Source organism: Dipodomys ordii, unplaced genomic scaffold, assembly GCF_000151885.1.
Source record: "Dipodomys ordii isolate 6190 unplaced genomic scaffold, Dord_2.0 Scaffold24, whole genome shotgun sequence".
NCBI classification, from domain to species: Eukaryota; Metazoa; Chordata; class Mammalia; order Rodentia; family Heteromyidae; genus Dipodomys; species Dipodomys ordii.
Genome location: NW_012267240.1, coordinates 2,175,368 through 2,189,810, shown reverse-complemented (window position 1 = coordinate 2,189,810; position 14,443 = coordinate 2,175,368). Strand labels below are relative to the sequence as shown.

The window sequence follows — 14,443 nt, the reverse complement described above, 5'->3', positions numbered from 1 at the left end:
CCCATGTGTAACAATGTTCGGGTATGAGAGGCTTTCACAGAGTATCACTGTATCCAAATATCTAGACACCATTTGTGGAAAGGGCTAGGAAGCTATCTCACACAGTCCTGACCCTTTCCCGGTGGTGCTCAAGGCATACTATAGTGTGACCTTTGCCCTCTGCCAGGGCTAGGAGGAGCAGAGTGTGGGTGGGCCCTTGAACATGTCAGATTCCTGGCCGGCTCCCCATTTCCCTGGTCATGTGCTGTAGGCCCAGAGCACGGAGAGTCCAGATGCTGGCTGTTGCTACCATTTGTTTGGACAAATTTCTGAGCAGTCTGCCTTGCTCTGGCTTCTCTGATTTTATGCAACTATGAGTAGTAAGAACTCAGCCAATTTGGCTTTCCTGCTGTGAAGCCTAAATGAGACAAAAAGGGAGCACTCAGTCATCTTGAGTGCTAGATCATTTCAAAGCAGTGCTGGTGTTAATTTAAATCTCAGGTGTTAAGAGCTTTGATGTACTGTCACCTCTCTGAGGGGAAACCATGACAAATGTCCTGTCAACTTCATTTCAGAAGAGGCAGATAGGAGAAACCATGTATCCTGGACCCACTGGCTGGTGTCAGCATCTGGCCTGCTGCTCGTGAGGTGAGAATGGCAGTGGGCTCAGACTTGGGTGCCTGGCACACAGGAGAACTGTCATTGACATCTCTATTGTATTCTGTCATAGTACAGGCTTTATTTGCACCCATTCCAAAGGCTTGCTATTGTTTTTGTATAATTACATTTTTGTGTGCATTCTCTCACTTTATCTGTTTTCAGATGTGTGACGGTTGCTCTGGATTTAGCTCAACTTAGCTTTTGTCTTTTTTTCCTGTGAGTTGTCAGACCTGAGCCAAGAAGCTGTGAGACTGGTTTTCATGTGGAAGTTGCACGGGAAGGGGGAGATTCAGAACATGATTGGGGTGTGCAGATCTTCCTGCTTCCTTGCAGACAGGTGAAAGGCCTTGCTTCTGGCAGGCTGGGCTTTGGTTTGAATTCTGCAACTGCCCTTTATCACTTGAGAAACCTGAGACCATGGCCTCTTCTAGTCTTCAGTGTTCTTCTCTTCTGCAGGGTCAGAACAGGTATGTTCTGGGCCATGTGAGATGAGCTGTGTGCTCATAGCCTGTGGCTGGTGGTCAGTGAGCGTTGCTTTCAGGTTCTTGCTTTTCTGGTGGTGTTGGGTAGCTGTGGTTGAACCTACAGACATTTAATTAGTGCATATTGGGATGTGCCTTGCTCCATCAATCTGCAGATAACCTGCTCCGAGCTCCAGGCCACAGTGGGCCTGGACCTTGCTGCCTGGATTGTTGAACTAGGCCCTGCCATGTTTACTCTACCACTCTACCATTGCAGAGTTCATGGTAGTCCAAAGGCCTGTCTGCCCATGATCTCTCCCTGATGCAAATTCCAGCAGTGATGCAGCTGCCTTGTGTCTGATCCTCAGCTAGGGCAGTGTTCTGCTATGAGGCACAGCTAGATCTTCAGAACTCACTTGTTGCCCCCAGGGACTCAGGAAGCAGCCTACATGAGTGGGCAGAGGCTGCTGCGTGTGCTCTCTACAGCAGAGGCAGAGGCTGCAGTGTGTGTTCTGTACAGCAGAGACAGAGGCTGCTTCCAGCAGAGGAAGAAGCCCTCACCTGGCCCTCAGTCATCTGGCAGAGGCCAGGATGAGCTAATGTTCAGACCAAGAGCCAGCTTTCTTCTTTCCCCTTTTCCCCCTTTCCTGTGGCCCAGCCATCGACTTCCTCTCTCACAAGGCCTGGCCTGTCACGGTAGGCACCGGGCAGCCAAGACTTTGGCTGCGTGTGGCTAGAGTGTTACCAGCAGTGGGGCCTTCCCCACTCAGCTTCCGTTTTTTTGGGTCCGGTCGTGGGGCCTGAACTCTAGGCCTGGATGCTGTCCCTCAGCTCTTCAGCTCAAGGCTAGCGCTCTATCACTTGAGCCACAGCGCCACTTCTGACTTTTTTCTTTTTGCTTATGTGGTGCTGAGGAATCGAACCCAGGGCCTCATGCATGCAAGGCAAGCACTCTACCACTGAGCCACCTTCCCAGCCCCTCAGCTTCCGTTTTACAGCTGTGTCCCCAAAGGCTTGCCACGAGGAGCCTGATAGAGCTCACTGCAGCAGAAGGGTCTGGGAGGCCCAGGTCTCTCCCATCTTGGAGCTTTATGCCGGCTGAGCCTGGTCTGCAGGGAAGAAGGCTGGACAAACCCAAGTCTGAGTCATGCTGAGGTCAGGCTGGGTTTCCTGGATAGCGGGGGCCCATTGCTTGGAAGTGTCTTCCACTCAGGACACAATGTCATCTCCTCTTACCTCGTGCCATCTGGAGGTTTTCTGCTGGACTTGTGTGTGGAAGAATGGGGCTCAAGGGGTGCATGTGAGTCCCCTTATAGGGGAGGGTGGCAGGACTAGACAGACCTCTGCTCTTTTGGAGGAGTCAGCTCTGTTGCAACCCCATCAGCTGCCCACACTGAGAAGGAAGACAGAGAAAAGAGGATTTGGTCCAAAAGTATTGTGTGTGGTTCAGCCTTTATTTTCTTTCATCAGAAGTAAGGATTTCATTCCTGTAACTTAGTGTTGATTTGCTTTGAAAGTAGTTGTGCTTATTCTGTCCCTTTTACCTTTTTCTCTTTGTATTTTGTTTGCTTGTAGCTGCATGTCTCTGCCAGGGACATAGGATGTGGGGAATGGTGCCCAGCATCTGCTCTCGGAGGCCTGATAGCCTGACAAGGTCCTTGGCATCCAGTGTCCCTGCTGCGCCCGATCCTTACACATGGAGGGGTCTGCGGGTCTTCCTCTACTCCTGTGTATTTAAATGTGAAAATTTAGGTGAGAGCAGCTGGATTTGAAAAGTCCTATAGTGCAGTCCTGTAGTGCAGAAGCCTTTCCTTCCTCATGTAGCCCTTCTGATGAGTGAGAAAGCATTTTGTAGATCATGGGCCAATAGGTGTGAAGGCCAGTAACCTCGAGTTGCTTGTGGAGGCAAACAGCATATTACAAGGCCCTTTTTTCCTTGGGCTTGGGCTCCTGAGTAGATCTGTGCAACAGGCCCCAACTTTCTAGTGCTGGACACCTCTGGCCTAGACAGCAGCCATGCGAGCGTAGTGGGGGCTGGCTGAGCGTGGCGTTCCTTTCTACTCCTGTCCTATTGGAAGCTGGGCAGACTGCTGGTCGGCTCAGGGTCAGTCCTGCCAAGGACAGCACTGGGAAGAGGAGGGAACAGTAGGTTTCTGTCTCTTTTTTCAAACAGATTCTAAGAGAAAAAGCAAAGCTGAGGGAGAAGGAAGGTCACAGTACGTGTTTAGGAAGCTAAGAGCTTCTTCCAGCTGCTTTGTTACTCAGGATGCTGGAGAATAGCACTGTTTTGGGTCACTGTGTCTCCTCAGCATGAGGCTCTTTAAGCTCCTGAAGCCCTTTAATTGTAGATGTACAGAATGGCAGAGTGCTGGAAGGGACCAGAAAGAATCTGTCCTGACTTGTTTAGACATGGGGAAAACATGCAGGCCCAGAGAGGCCTGTGTTTCTGTTTGGCCACTGTGTCTGTGTAGACAGATGAGAGCCATTTGATGGAGATTCTGTCCTGCAGGACCTCTCTGTTCCCCAGACCTTCCTTGTCCCTGTCTCCCCACTTCCTTTATCCTTGAGCTGCCAGGAGGACGGAGGCAGGCCTGTGCAGTGGCTGACCTCAGTCAGTGGGCCTGCAGAGAACCTCCTGGGGGGTGGGAGAGGCTCATCCTACTCCTCACTCAGTTTGCAGACTGCCCAGGGTAAATGGAATGACCAGTCTCTGTTGGGGGTGTGTCAGTAAAGAGTAGCATGGCCAGGATGTTTGGCTAAGACCTTGTATGACTTCTACCACTACCACTGTTTGGCTATGCCACTACTATATATCTCACCTCTGAACAGCAGTGCCCAGGTGACCACAACTAGCTTCTGCCTTTCTGAGAGGATTGTACCTGTTTGCAACTACTTGTTAGAAATCACTGCTTATTGCTGTAGAAATTCAGAATCTGTTCTGAGGGTGTGGGAAGATTCCCTGGCTTTCTGCTCCAATGCCTGCCCTGGGACTTTTATTAATGTGTCCTGGTTTCATGTGTCCCATGCTGTGTTCTGTCTGTGTTGTGTTCTCCCCCATTCCCAGGGACTGGCTGTGTACCTTTCCATGGTGAGTGAATTGTCCTAAGTCCTTCAGCACAACAGAACACAAAGTAACTCCTAGCAGCATGTGCCTTTCCACAACCCAGTGACAGGGTTTGCTTGTGTGTGGAAGATCCTGCTTCAATTCCGAGGTATAGTGTGAGGGGAGGAAAGCTGGCTCCTGCTCTCCTGGCCCTGTCCTCATGGAGACCCTGACACAGCCTCGTCCTTTGTCTGTGTCATCACAAAAAAAAAATCTCTCCTTTCCTTTGAAGTGTGCATATGTCCCACATACCACAGCTGAACTGTACGTGCCAGTTCAGATGATGATGCTTCAGACCCTTCAGGTGAGCCATGACTTCAAGGGCCTGTGAGCCTCCTGCAGGAGACCCGAAGGAGCTGGTTAGTTTGGAAATGCTGGCACCATTTGTTGGCAGTATATCTTGGAATCCTGATAGAGCTGGAAGGAGAGGAGAGACCTTGTGGTCATTTCAGACACAAAGGCACGCCAGACTGTTCTCGTTTGGCCTCTGGCTATGTTCCTTTTTGCTTTTTCTGCTTTATTTTTAAACATTGTAGTAGAGCACATACCCCATGGAATTTGCCATCTTACACATCTTACACTAAACTGTACAGTTTAGTGGTGTTAACATTCCCATTGTCTGTGTCACCCAGCCACAGAAGTCTCTTTATCTGCAAAACAAGCTCTGTTCAGTAAACAGTAATTCTTTCTCCTCCCAGTCCTGACAGGTGTGTTTGACTTAGCAGTACTATCTTCAGATTTCTCTACTGAAGATTTCCTTCCTCTTTGAGGCTGAATATACTTTACTGTATGGGTGTGTACCTTTTGTCTCCTGGTCATCTGCTGATGGGCACTTGGGTCTGACTGTTTTGAGTAGGGCCATGGTACACAGGGGAGTATAGATCCTCTTCAGGACTCTGCTGCTTGTTCCTTTGGAGTAATCACAGAATATATCAAGGAACTGGGCAGGAATTATGCCCTGCACTTGGTGGTTGTGTCATTTGGGTAGGGAAATCTTAACCCTATTCAGCCAAAGATGAGGTGCTGTTATGGGAAGGAATGGGAAGTAGCAAGAGGGAGAAGGTGCTGCAGACCTGATACCCATGCCGGGTGAATGGCACCTACTCTTTCCCCCAGCTGGTTCTCCTTCCCAAGTCTGTCTCTTGTGTCCGCTGTAAACCTAGAAGTTATGACCAAAGTTAAGACAAAGCAAAGATGGTTTTACTCAAATACAGAATAGATTTGTGTACTGGAGTGCAGGCTCAGTTATACTGAACTTGCATTTACTGAAGGGAAATGGAAGTATACTATAAAGTATACATTTTAGCAGGGAACAGTGTGTGGTGTGCTACACACCCAAGGGGAACAGAGAAGGATTGAGGCGAGTTCTGTACAGACTAGAGTGGTATCAGTTCTTCAAGGCCATTGGCATGTTCAGGCCAAAAGGCAGACTGGCTGGTCTGATCTTTCTCAAGTTTCACAAGTATTGTTACCTCTAGTAGACCTCCCCCCCCCCAAACACACACACTGGTGAGAGCAATAGGGACACAAGGGTTTTGTTCTGGGTGGGTTTGCTATCTTTAAACCTTAGGTTAAAGTAACTCCTTTCAGACAGGAGGTTGTGTGTTTCAGGCATTTGTAAAGATTGAGGTGGCAAGAGTAAATGTCCCACACCTTGCCTCTGAGCAGGACTCTTGCTTTGGATATTGGGGATGTTGGCAGATGGAGGAGGCAATCCGCAGGCGGGGGGGTGGATTGCAGGCCTGTGGGGGTTAATCAGTCCAGGGGGGGTCAGTAGACCCCTAGATGGCTGTGGAGGAGCTATTTTAGGGGCCCTGTTCCTGAGGGACTCCATTGTCTTAGGGCTTTTTCACAGCATCTAGGATTGTATACTCAGCACCCAGGCCAGGCAGCTTTGAGACTGAGAAGGTGTGCTAGTACTATATAGGGACTGTGGTTATGAGTTAAAACAGTGAGCCCGTTTTGTCCCTGTGAACCAGCAGGGGAGCCAGCCTCATGCAGAGGGGCTCCAGGCCTGGCCGCCAGCCAAACGTGTACTCATGTGTACTCTTTCCTTAGAACATTTTAATGTGCCAGTGTCCCACAGCTGTGGTGGTCCCAGCTGCCACCTTAGCAGTCACAGGGCTTTGCCTGGCTTGTGTTGTCATCTCCTGCAAGGCTTTGTGAACACAAAAGATAGTATTTTTAGAGCAAATCCAGAGATGTTTTTCTTCTTACAATGCTTGCCTCCAAATAGATATTGACCTGTGCTGGGATTTCTGCATGAAGAGAGGAGAGGAGGGTGTGGGAGAGAAAAGGTTGGGGGAGACAAGGGTGATGGTAAGAGACTTGGGACTCCAGAGGAGAAAGTTAGTTCCAGGGCAGCTGCTGATGGGCACCAAGGTGTGCTAGTCCTGAAAGGGGGCTTCCAAACCAAGGTGGGAAGGATGGCTTGTCTGTGTGTCTGTGGCAGCCTTGAGTGATCTCCAGATCTCCAGGTGACGTTTCTAGCTGAAGTGAGACTCCCCGTTTGCCTGGTAACCCCAAGTGCTAAGTGTCCCAGCCTCCTTTAAGCACCCACAGAGCTGGGCAGGCTGTATGCCCCTGGCTGCCAGTCACTGTGTGTGTTACCACCAGCGTGTGTGGCCTGGGTCCCACATTGTCCTTGTAATTTGTGTGCACGTATATGTACACATACACTACTGCCAAGATTGCCTTTGTCCCTCAGAGCACCTGTGTTGCCTGTTAGCAGGCAGATTCCACTTCTCATTTACTCAGAATCGATAGCCACATACCAGCCATCTACAGAGGGTCTGGGCTGGCTGTTCTAGAAGCTAGGTCCAAGTCCTAGAAGCTAGGTCCAAGTCCTCCTAGCATCTTGCCCTCGACGCTGAGTCTTCTATAGCCCCTGGGCTACTGGTGTTGGGTATTTGAAGCAGCCCAGGGCCCCCCTGATTGTCTTTTGACCCTGTTCCCGGTCCTCAGTGTGCTTGGGCTTGGTGTCTTGTCGCTGGGCTTGGACAGCTGCATGATTTTCTCCTGGTTTTAGAAGCACTCATTCCCAGCAGCTTCATAGAGAACCACTTGCTGAGGTGCCCAAGGCCTTTGTCCTGTACTGTGGGTGTACAGAGTAGTGGTAGGAAGTCCACAGTGTGGCAGACAGCTTCTCTGAGGAAGATGGACTGGGCCTTACCAGGTGTGAAGACCTCTGTGGTGACTGAATTTCAGAGAAGTGGGCTCAGGCATCCTATTTTCCTCCCCACATGCCCTGCCTCCAGGGAATGTCCTGCATGCCCTCTGCCTTTTGTGTCCTTAGGTCACTGGAAGAGGGAACAGGTCCCACCTCTGTCTGGTTGCCATAGCTGATGAGTGGCTGTTCGGGCACTTCTTGTGGTTTAGCTGTGGTTCTGTCTCATGGGTACTCTCTTTCTCCTTTGCTCCTGTTGATCTGTAGACACGTATTTTCAGTTAGCTGAAAAGACAGACTCTGTGTTTCTACTGTTTGAGAAATTGATGAGCTCAGACTATTCCTTTCCCTCCTCATTTATGTGTCTTGCTAGAAAGCCTGGTTCACACCTGAATGAGTCTTGACATCTGTATAGAGACCAGAGCAAGGTTTTCCAAACTGACCTACTGAGTAGATCATGAAACCAATTTGGGAGAATGGTATCAGTAGTCAAACAGGAGAGAAGGACCAGAGCATATAACATGTGTATGAAACGTATAAAAAGATGGAAAGGTCTGTTAAGCTTATTCTGTGCATGCAGGTGTCTATAGCATGTTTTGTCTTCTGTGAGCAGGGCTGGTGGTACATACCTGTAATTGCCAGCCTCTGCTATATAGCAGGTGTATGCCAACCTGAGCTCAGTCTCACTATACAAAAACCCCAAATTGCTTTACTGTGGGTTGTGACTAAGTCTAAGTGTTCCTGGGCCAGGGAGACAAGCTGGCTCACCCCTTGTGTCTATGTGTGACAAGTGAGTGTGCCCACCCCTTGTATCTGTGCGTGACAAGTGAGTGTGCCTCCCCTTGTATCTGTGTATGACGAGTGTGCCCACCCCTTATATCTGTGTGACAAGTGAGTGTGCCCACCCCTTGTATCTGTGCGTGATAAGTGAGTGTGCCTCCCCTTGTATCTGTGTATGACAAGTGAGTGTGCCCACCCCTTATATCTGTGTGACAAGTGAGTGTGCCCACCCCTTGTATCTGTGTGACAAGTGAGTGTGCCCACCACTTGTGTCTGTGTGTGACAGGTGAGTGTCCCACTCCTTGTATCTGTGTGTGACAAGTGAGTGTGCCCACCCTTTATATCTGTGTGTGACAAGTGAGTGTGCCCACACCTTGTATCTGTGTGACAAGTGAGTGTGCCCACCCCTTGTGTCTGTGTGTGACAGGTGAGTGTGCCCACCCCTTGTATCTGTGTGACAAGTGAGTGTGCCCACCCCTTGTGTCTGTGCGTGACAAGTGAGTGTGCCCACCCCTTGTGTCTGTGCGTGACAAGTGAGTGTGCCCACCCCTTGTGTCTGTGTGTGACAGGTGAGTGTGGCATTGGAACACAGCTGTGGACTCCCAGACAGCCTCCTCTTGGGTCTATTGTCGCCCTAGGGCAGGAGCATATGAGTGTTTGTCCTCTGCTCAGGATACAAGCCCAGGAGGGCTGATGCTCACCTTGACCTTCATCCCTCATGCCGGCTTTGGCACCCTTTCACCTATGTTGCTGCCTTTGCCAGGCTGGACTTCAGTGTGTCTGCTGTGGCTGAAGAATAGTACTTGCGGCTTGATGAAGCTGCCTTCAGTCCTCCGGGTCCATTTATTTAAATGGAATAAAATTAATTGGGATAATGGAGATAAACGTGCAAAGTGCACCGGGACTGTGCAGTTCCTTCCTGTAGCATGAGTTTCTGGGTCAGCTTGCCTGGGCACAGAGCAGTTATTACACAAACCTCCTAAAGTGTTAGGGGGTTTTGCCTTGCCTTTTCTCTCCTCTTCCTTATCCTTCTTTGTATCAATGCATTTCCACCTATTAGAGAAAGAGCAACGAGAACCTGTTGAATACTGTCTACTTAGAACTAAGTGTTACAGTCTCCCAGTCCTTCTAAGAAATAATTCATGGAGAGCAGCCAGTTGTGTCTGAGGACACCTTTGCACATTCACTGTTTACCAGTCCCTGTCGCCATGCCTCCACCCGCCCCCCCCCCTGCATTCCCACTTGGCTGTTCCCACCCCTGAGGTCTCTGGTGTGTTTCCTTTTGTCAGTCTCTGTGAGCTCAGTCTGTATGGGGCCTGCCCCCTGCTCCTCCATGGGAGATGGATTGAAGCCATTGTTCTCCTGGGCTCTTGGCAGGCTGACTGGGAGACAAGGCTCCAGCGGGCCATTCACTGCTGCCTTCTCCTTGAGTCTGGTGGAATTGATACGTTAATAAAAGCTGCCGGTGCCCAGCCCCCTTTACAGCTCTTTCACAGATTTATTGTGTGAGTCTGTCTGCCTGAGTGTCTAACTTATAAAGAAAACAAAAATGGCTCCTTTTTGCCCATTATTTCAGGAGAATAATTGGTCTCTGTCAGATTAGTTTCTGGGGGCTCCACTCTGCATGTGTCTGTGGAGCTCTTACACTAAGACGTACCTCATTGTGGAGCTGAAAAGTATAATCTGAACATTTTAATATTTCTCTGTTCAGTGTTGTCAGAAACAAGCCTCAGTGAGCCCCACGGAGGGCTGGAGAGAGTGCAGACGGAGCCCAGGTGCACGGAGGAGCAGGCGCCCTCAGCTCCCTCACCTGCCTCACCTGCCTCCTGGCCAGAGCAGCCCAGGCCAGCAGTCATGTCAGGAACTAGCAGCCACGATGGACTGGGACGCACAGGAGTCCCTTCTGTTCACACTCTGTCCTCCAGAGAAATTTGGGGATGGAAGTAGTAAAAAGATAGGGCAAAGCCCCAACCTGCACCATGTCAGACTGGGCCTTTTTGGGAACAGGCTTCTTGCAGAGGATAACTAGTTAAAACTGGGTCATTGGGGGTGGACTGTAATCCAGTGTGATTGGTACCCTTACAACACCAGAAGCTGGGGCGTCCAAAACCCCAGAGGCCACCTCCTCCAGGCCAGGAGAGGGGCTTACAGAGACAGGACTCCTACCTCCTAGGGAACCAGCCCCACAACACCTTGATGTGGACACCCAGAGCTAGGAGGGACTTGTGTGAACTTTGCTGCTGAGGTCCTTTTATGGCAGTGCTAACAAGCTTACTTGTAGTGTGTCTCTCAAAACACTGATAACATGCTGTTTTTCATACCTGGTATGATGGGAAGGGTGCCTTGTAGGCTTGTACCTTATAGTCCTGTGACTGGGGCTGTGGTGGAACCTTGGCATTCAATCACAAGGACTATCTGGGGCAGGCAAGCTCCACCCACTTTTATCTGTGGAGCTCTTCCAAGCTCTTGAGAATCCTGTTCTCCGCCTAGCCTACCCCTCTACGGAGAGTCACAGAGGTTCTGCTGTATAGCCAGTCTCCTTGATTCTGGAGCCCATCCTCATGTCTCCTCTCGGCTCTAGGCCCATCTCCTGGAGCACATCTCATCCCTTGACTCCCTAACGTTACTCTGGGCTGCCTTAGCCAAAAACTGGAATGCAGTTCAACTAGGTGTTTTGTCACAACTCTGATTCACAGGTAAAAGTAAACAAAGCCCAGACGGCTAGGACTTGGGGTGTTTTGTGGACAGGTCCTCCTCCCCCAAACGGGTCTCCTCTCTGTGGCCAGTGGACTCCCCTAGAACAGCCCTGTGGGCACAGTGAGGCTGGCACTCCCCATCGCACATCATTCTAGGAGGAAATGGATGATAAACCCACAGGGTTCCAAGCAAGCTGTGCAGATAAAGGAAAGCAACTCACAGGGCACTGGTGACACCCATTGGTGTCCCATCTTGACTTGGAGTGAGGATTGAATTTAGGGCAGACTGTCCAAGCAGGAAGTCCTTGTTGAAGTGCTGACCCTGATTGGTGCCAGAGAGCAGTGCCCCTGTGGCATAGAGGCAGCAAAGCACAGGATGACACTGCTGCTCAGCACAGAGGCCCTGTGTGGGAAGGGCTCATGGTGCAGTGGAGCATCCCTGGTGTGACCGGAGAGCAGAGTCTGTGGGTGATCATGGAGATGGAGTTTGTTTCTCGTGAGGAGAAGTTAGCTATTGAGATGCAAGAGTCTGTGGGTGATCATGGAGATGGAGTTTGTTTCTCGTGAGGAGAGGAGGGTTTATCAGAGACCGGGACTAGAGTAGAGAGACATCACTGTGGCTGCTTTGTGTCCTTGTCCTTTGGGCTGCCCTAGTGTTTATGCGGTGAGGCTTGCCTAGTACCAGAGACTAGATTTCTGATTGTGGCCCTGGTTTGCATGGGTATCTGGGGAAGTGAGACCCAAGTTTCTGACTTTTTCTGGTTTGCAGGTATATCTGGGGAGGTGACTGTGCCCGTGGTGAAGTGTTGAGCCCACATTTCTGACTGCAGCCCTGGTTTGCATGTGTATCTGGGTAGGTGACCATGCCCCTGGCAAGGTGCTGACATGAGCATTCATTGTGTTATGTGACCTCTTGAGTTCCTGGTACCTGCCTTCAACACCATTATGGCAGGTGAAAACACTGTATTATGCCATGACACACCTGGTGGAACGGTTCTGAAAATAAAAGCAAGTGTAACAACAAGTGCTGGTGGGGATGTAGAGGAAGTTAGTGGGACTCTCACTGAGGCTGGAGGAGGAGCAGATGACTCGGTGGCTGTAGGAGCAACTTGGCAGCTTCTTGCATAGCTAAGCACTTGCTTACATGTAGACCAGCAGTCCCACCCTGTGTTTATCCAAGGGTGATGGAAATTCACGTGCTCAGGGAATTATTGATGGCTTTGTATTTTCCCAAGCTAGCAGCTACTTAACTGTCTCGGAGGCAGTGGAAAACATGCCCAGCCCCTGAAGTAGGCGTGAGCACCATCTGCTGCAGTGCAGTGGCTGTCTCGCAGACCGCCTGAGCAAGAAGTACATCAGGAAGCCACAGGCTGGGTGATTCCTTTTCCACTGCAGAAAAGGTAAACTCTAGAGAAACAGGAGATTCAAGGTTATCATGGGCTGATGTGTGTGGAGCTTTTTGGGGGATGGAGCCATTCTGAATGTAGAGCATAGAAATATTTGCACAACTATATGCAACTATCAAACTTCAGCTCTATTGCTGAAAAAGTGGGCATTACTGTAAGTTACAGTAGTTAAAAAGTAGGGAAGAAATCATGAGCGAAGTCCAGAAAGTGAGATCAGTCATGTCATATGCAAAGCTATGGCAGAATAGGCCAAAGCTGAGCAGCTCTAAGGTCGACCTAGCTAGGTAGAGCAGGACTCTGCTACCAGGATGCATCCACAAAGCCCGGGACTTTGGGAACCCAGGTGAATGTAAGGGCTAGAAAGCATGGGGGAGGGAGAGCTGGAGGGCCGTCAGGTCTTGGGCGGTGCAGCATTGTACAGATGAGGTCCGGATCTTGGAGAGACTTGAGGTCCATGGACAATGTGTTACCTTTTCTTTGACACGGACACAAACATATGAAGTCATAATTTCTATTTCAGAAAAATGCCGAAAGTAGGAGTAAGCAGCAGGTTTCCCGAGGACCTTTGCCCACTGCATTGCTCCACACCTGTCATCTGCAGAATGTTTTCATTTGGGGATTCTTCTTTTCTTGGCTTAGCTGTCAGGGCTGCAGGCCTGGACCTGCCCTGGTGTCTTTATCATTTGTCTCATAGACCCACTGAGTCAGCTATGTGAACCCACATCTCCAGGAACACTTGCATGTATCATGCTAGTCACAGGTCAAGCAGATGACTGCTGTTTTGAAAGGCTTTGTTCATTACCCAGGTGTCTGTGGAGCCACAGGGAGGACCAGGCCTTTGTGGTGGTGTTTCAGAGGTCTGCCTGCCCAGCTCTGGGTCTCAGTCGTGAGGGCATCCTGTCACCTGGTGTTTGGAGGACCAGCTGGTGGGGTTGCTGCTCTGGGTCTCAGCCGCGAGGGCAGTCTGTCATCTGGTGGTTAAAGAGGACCAGCTGGTAGGGTTGCTGACTTTACTTTTGGATGAGGCAGAGCACAGTGGTCGAAACAGTGTTTAGATAAACCTGTGTCACCTGCAGTCTATAAATATTCTTTGGCTTTGCCTGGCCTGGGGAGGATGCCTGTGTTCAGCTGTGGCTGCTGCCCTGTGCTCTTAGCCAAATGGCTGTCAAGCCAGAAGTTAGTCTCTGGTTTGTCACTAGTTGCTTCTTCCTCCGTGGACATTAATGACACATGACTTCCTATCTTTGCAGACAAGGCCCAGTCTTTTCTCTCGAGACTTTCTGTTTTTTATTGAGTTTACTAGAAGGATCAGGAAAAGGAGACATATGGTATGAGGCTGGAGCATACAGAATTGCCCAGTGAATTCATATCTGTTTGGCTTGTGATTTGGCATCCTCATGAGTCTGAAGAGGGCATTTGAGCGGGGGGCATCCTAGTGGATGGATGGAAAGGGCAGTCAAGCGGGGGCATCCCCATGGATAGGTGGATAGAGAGGGCAGTCGAACTGGGGGCATCCCCATGGATGGATGGATGGAGAGGGCAGTTGAGCTAGGGGCTTCCCCATGGATGGGTGGGTGGATGGATGAATGGATGGAGAGGACAGTCGAGCTGGGGTCTCCTTAGGTCCAGACATGCCAGGCTTTCTCACAGGAGGGGACATTGCTGCTCCTCACTGTCAGGGTCTTGAGTTCCCTGGGTTGTGAGACAACGTCTGAGTGCCACCTGCCCACCAGGCAGGCTACATACGATGACTTGGTGAACTCTGACTCTCACCTGGAGCAGGGCCAAGTATGTCTTAGCCCCTCGGCTCAAGTCTAGTCCAGCTACCCCCTGCAGACCATCTCCAGCCATAGTGGCTCCTCTGCCTTGAGCTGCCTTTTCATGGGAGAGGTATTGGAGCCTGGGCCAGGCCAGCTTGGCAAGGTCCTTGTGGAGTCCCTGTCGAGAGCCTTGCTCCTGTCCTTGGAGAGACAGGCAGTGGGCTTCCAGAATGATGATGAGCTAGTGAAGAAGAGAGGGGAGCTTCAGTCTTCATCTTGCGCATGGTATCTCTGAGTCCACATGCCCACCAGGTACTCATCACTGTCCCAGGACCAGCACTGTCATCTCCCAGTAGTCCTCCCTCGCATACCCTCCAGGTTCTCATGTGTGTACAGAGGGCACCAAACCTGGAATGGGGCTTGTCAGCTCAA

At 50.4% G+C, this 14,443-nt stretch overlaps 1 protein-coding gene across 1 annotated transcript in view; it reads left to right on the top strand.

The window, feature by feature from the left end:
- Window positions 1-543: 543 nt before the first annotated feature.
- Window positions 544-14,443, top strand: part of Galnt2 (polypeptide N-acetylgalactosaminyltransferase 2) — a 91,536-nt gene continuing 77,636 nt past the window's right edge. Inside the window, exon 1 of the mRNA XM_013014746.1 lies at window positions 544-627. The gene's annotated coding sequence lies outside the window, so the exon portion shown is untranslated. The remainder of the gene's footprint in view (window positions 628-14,443) is intronic.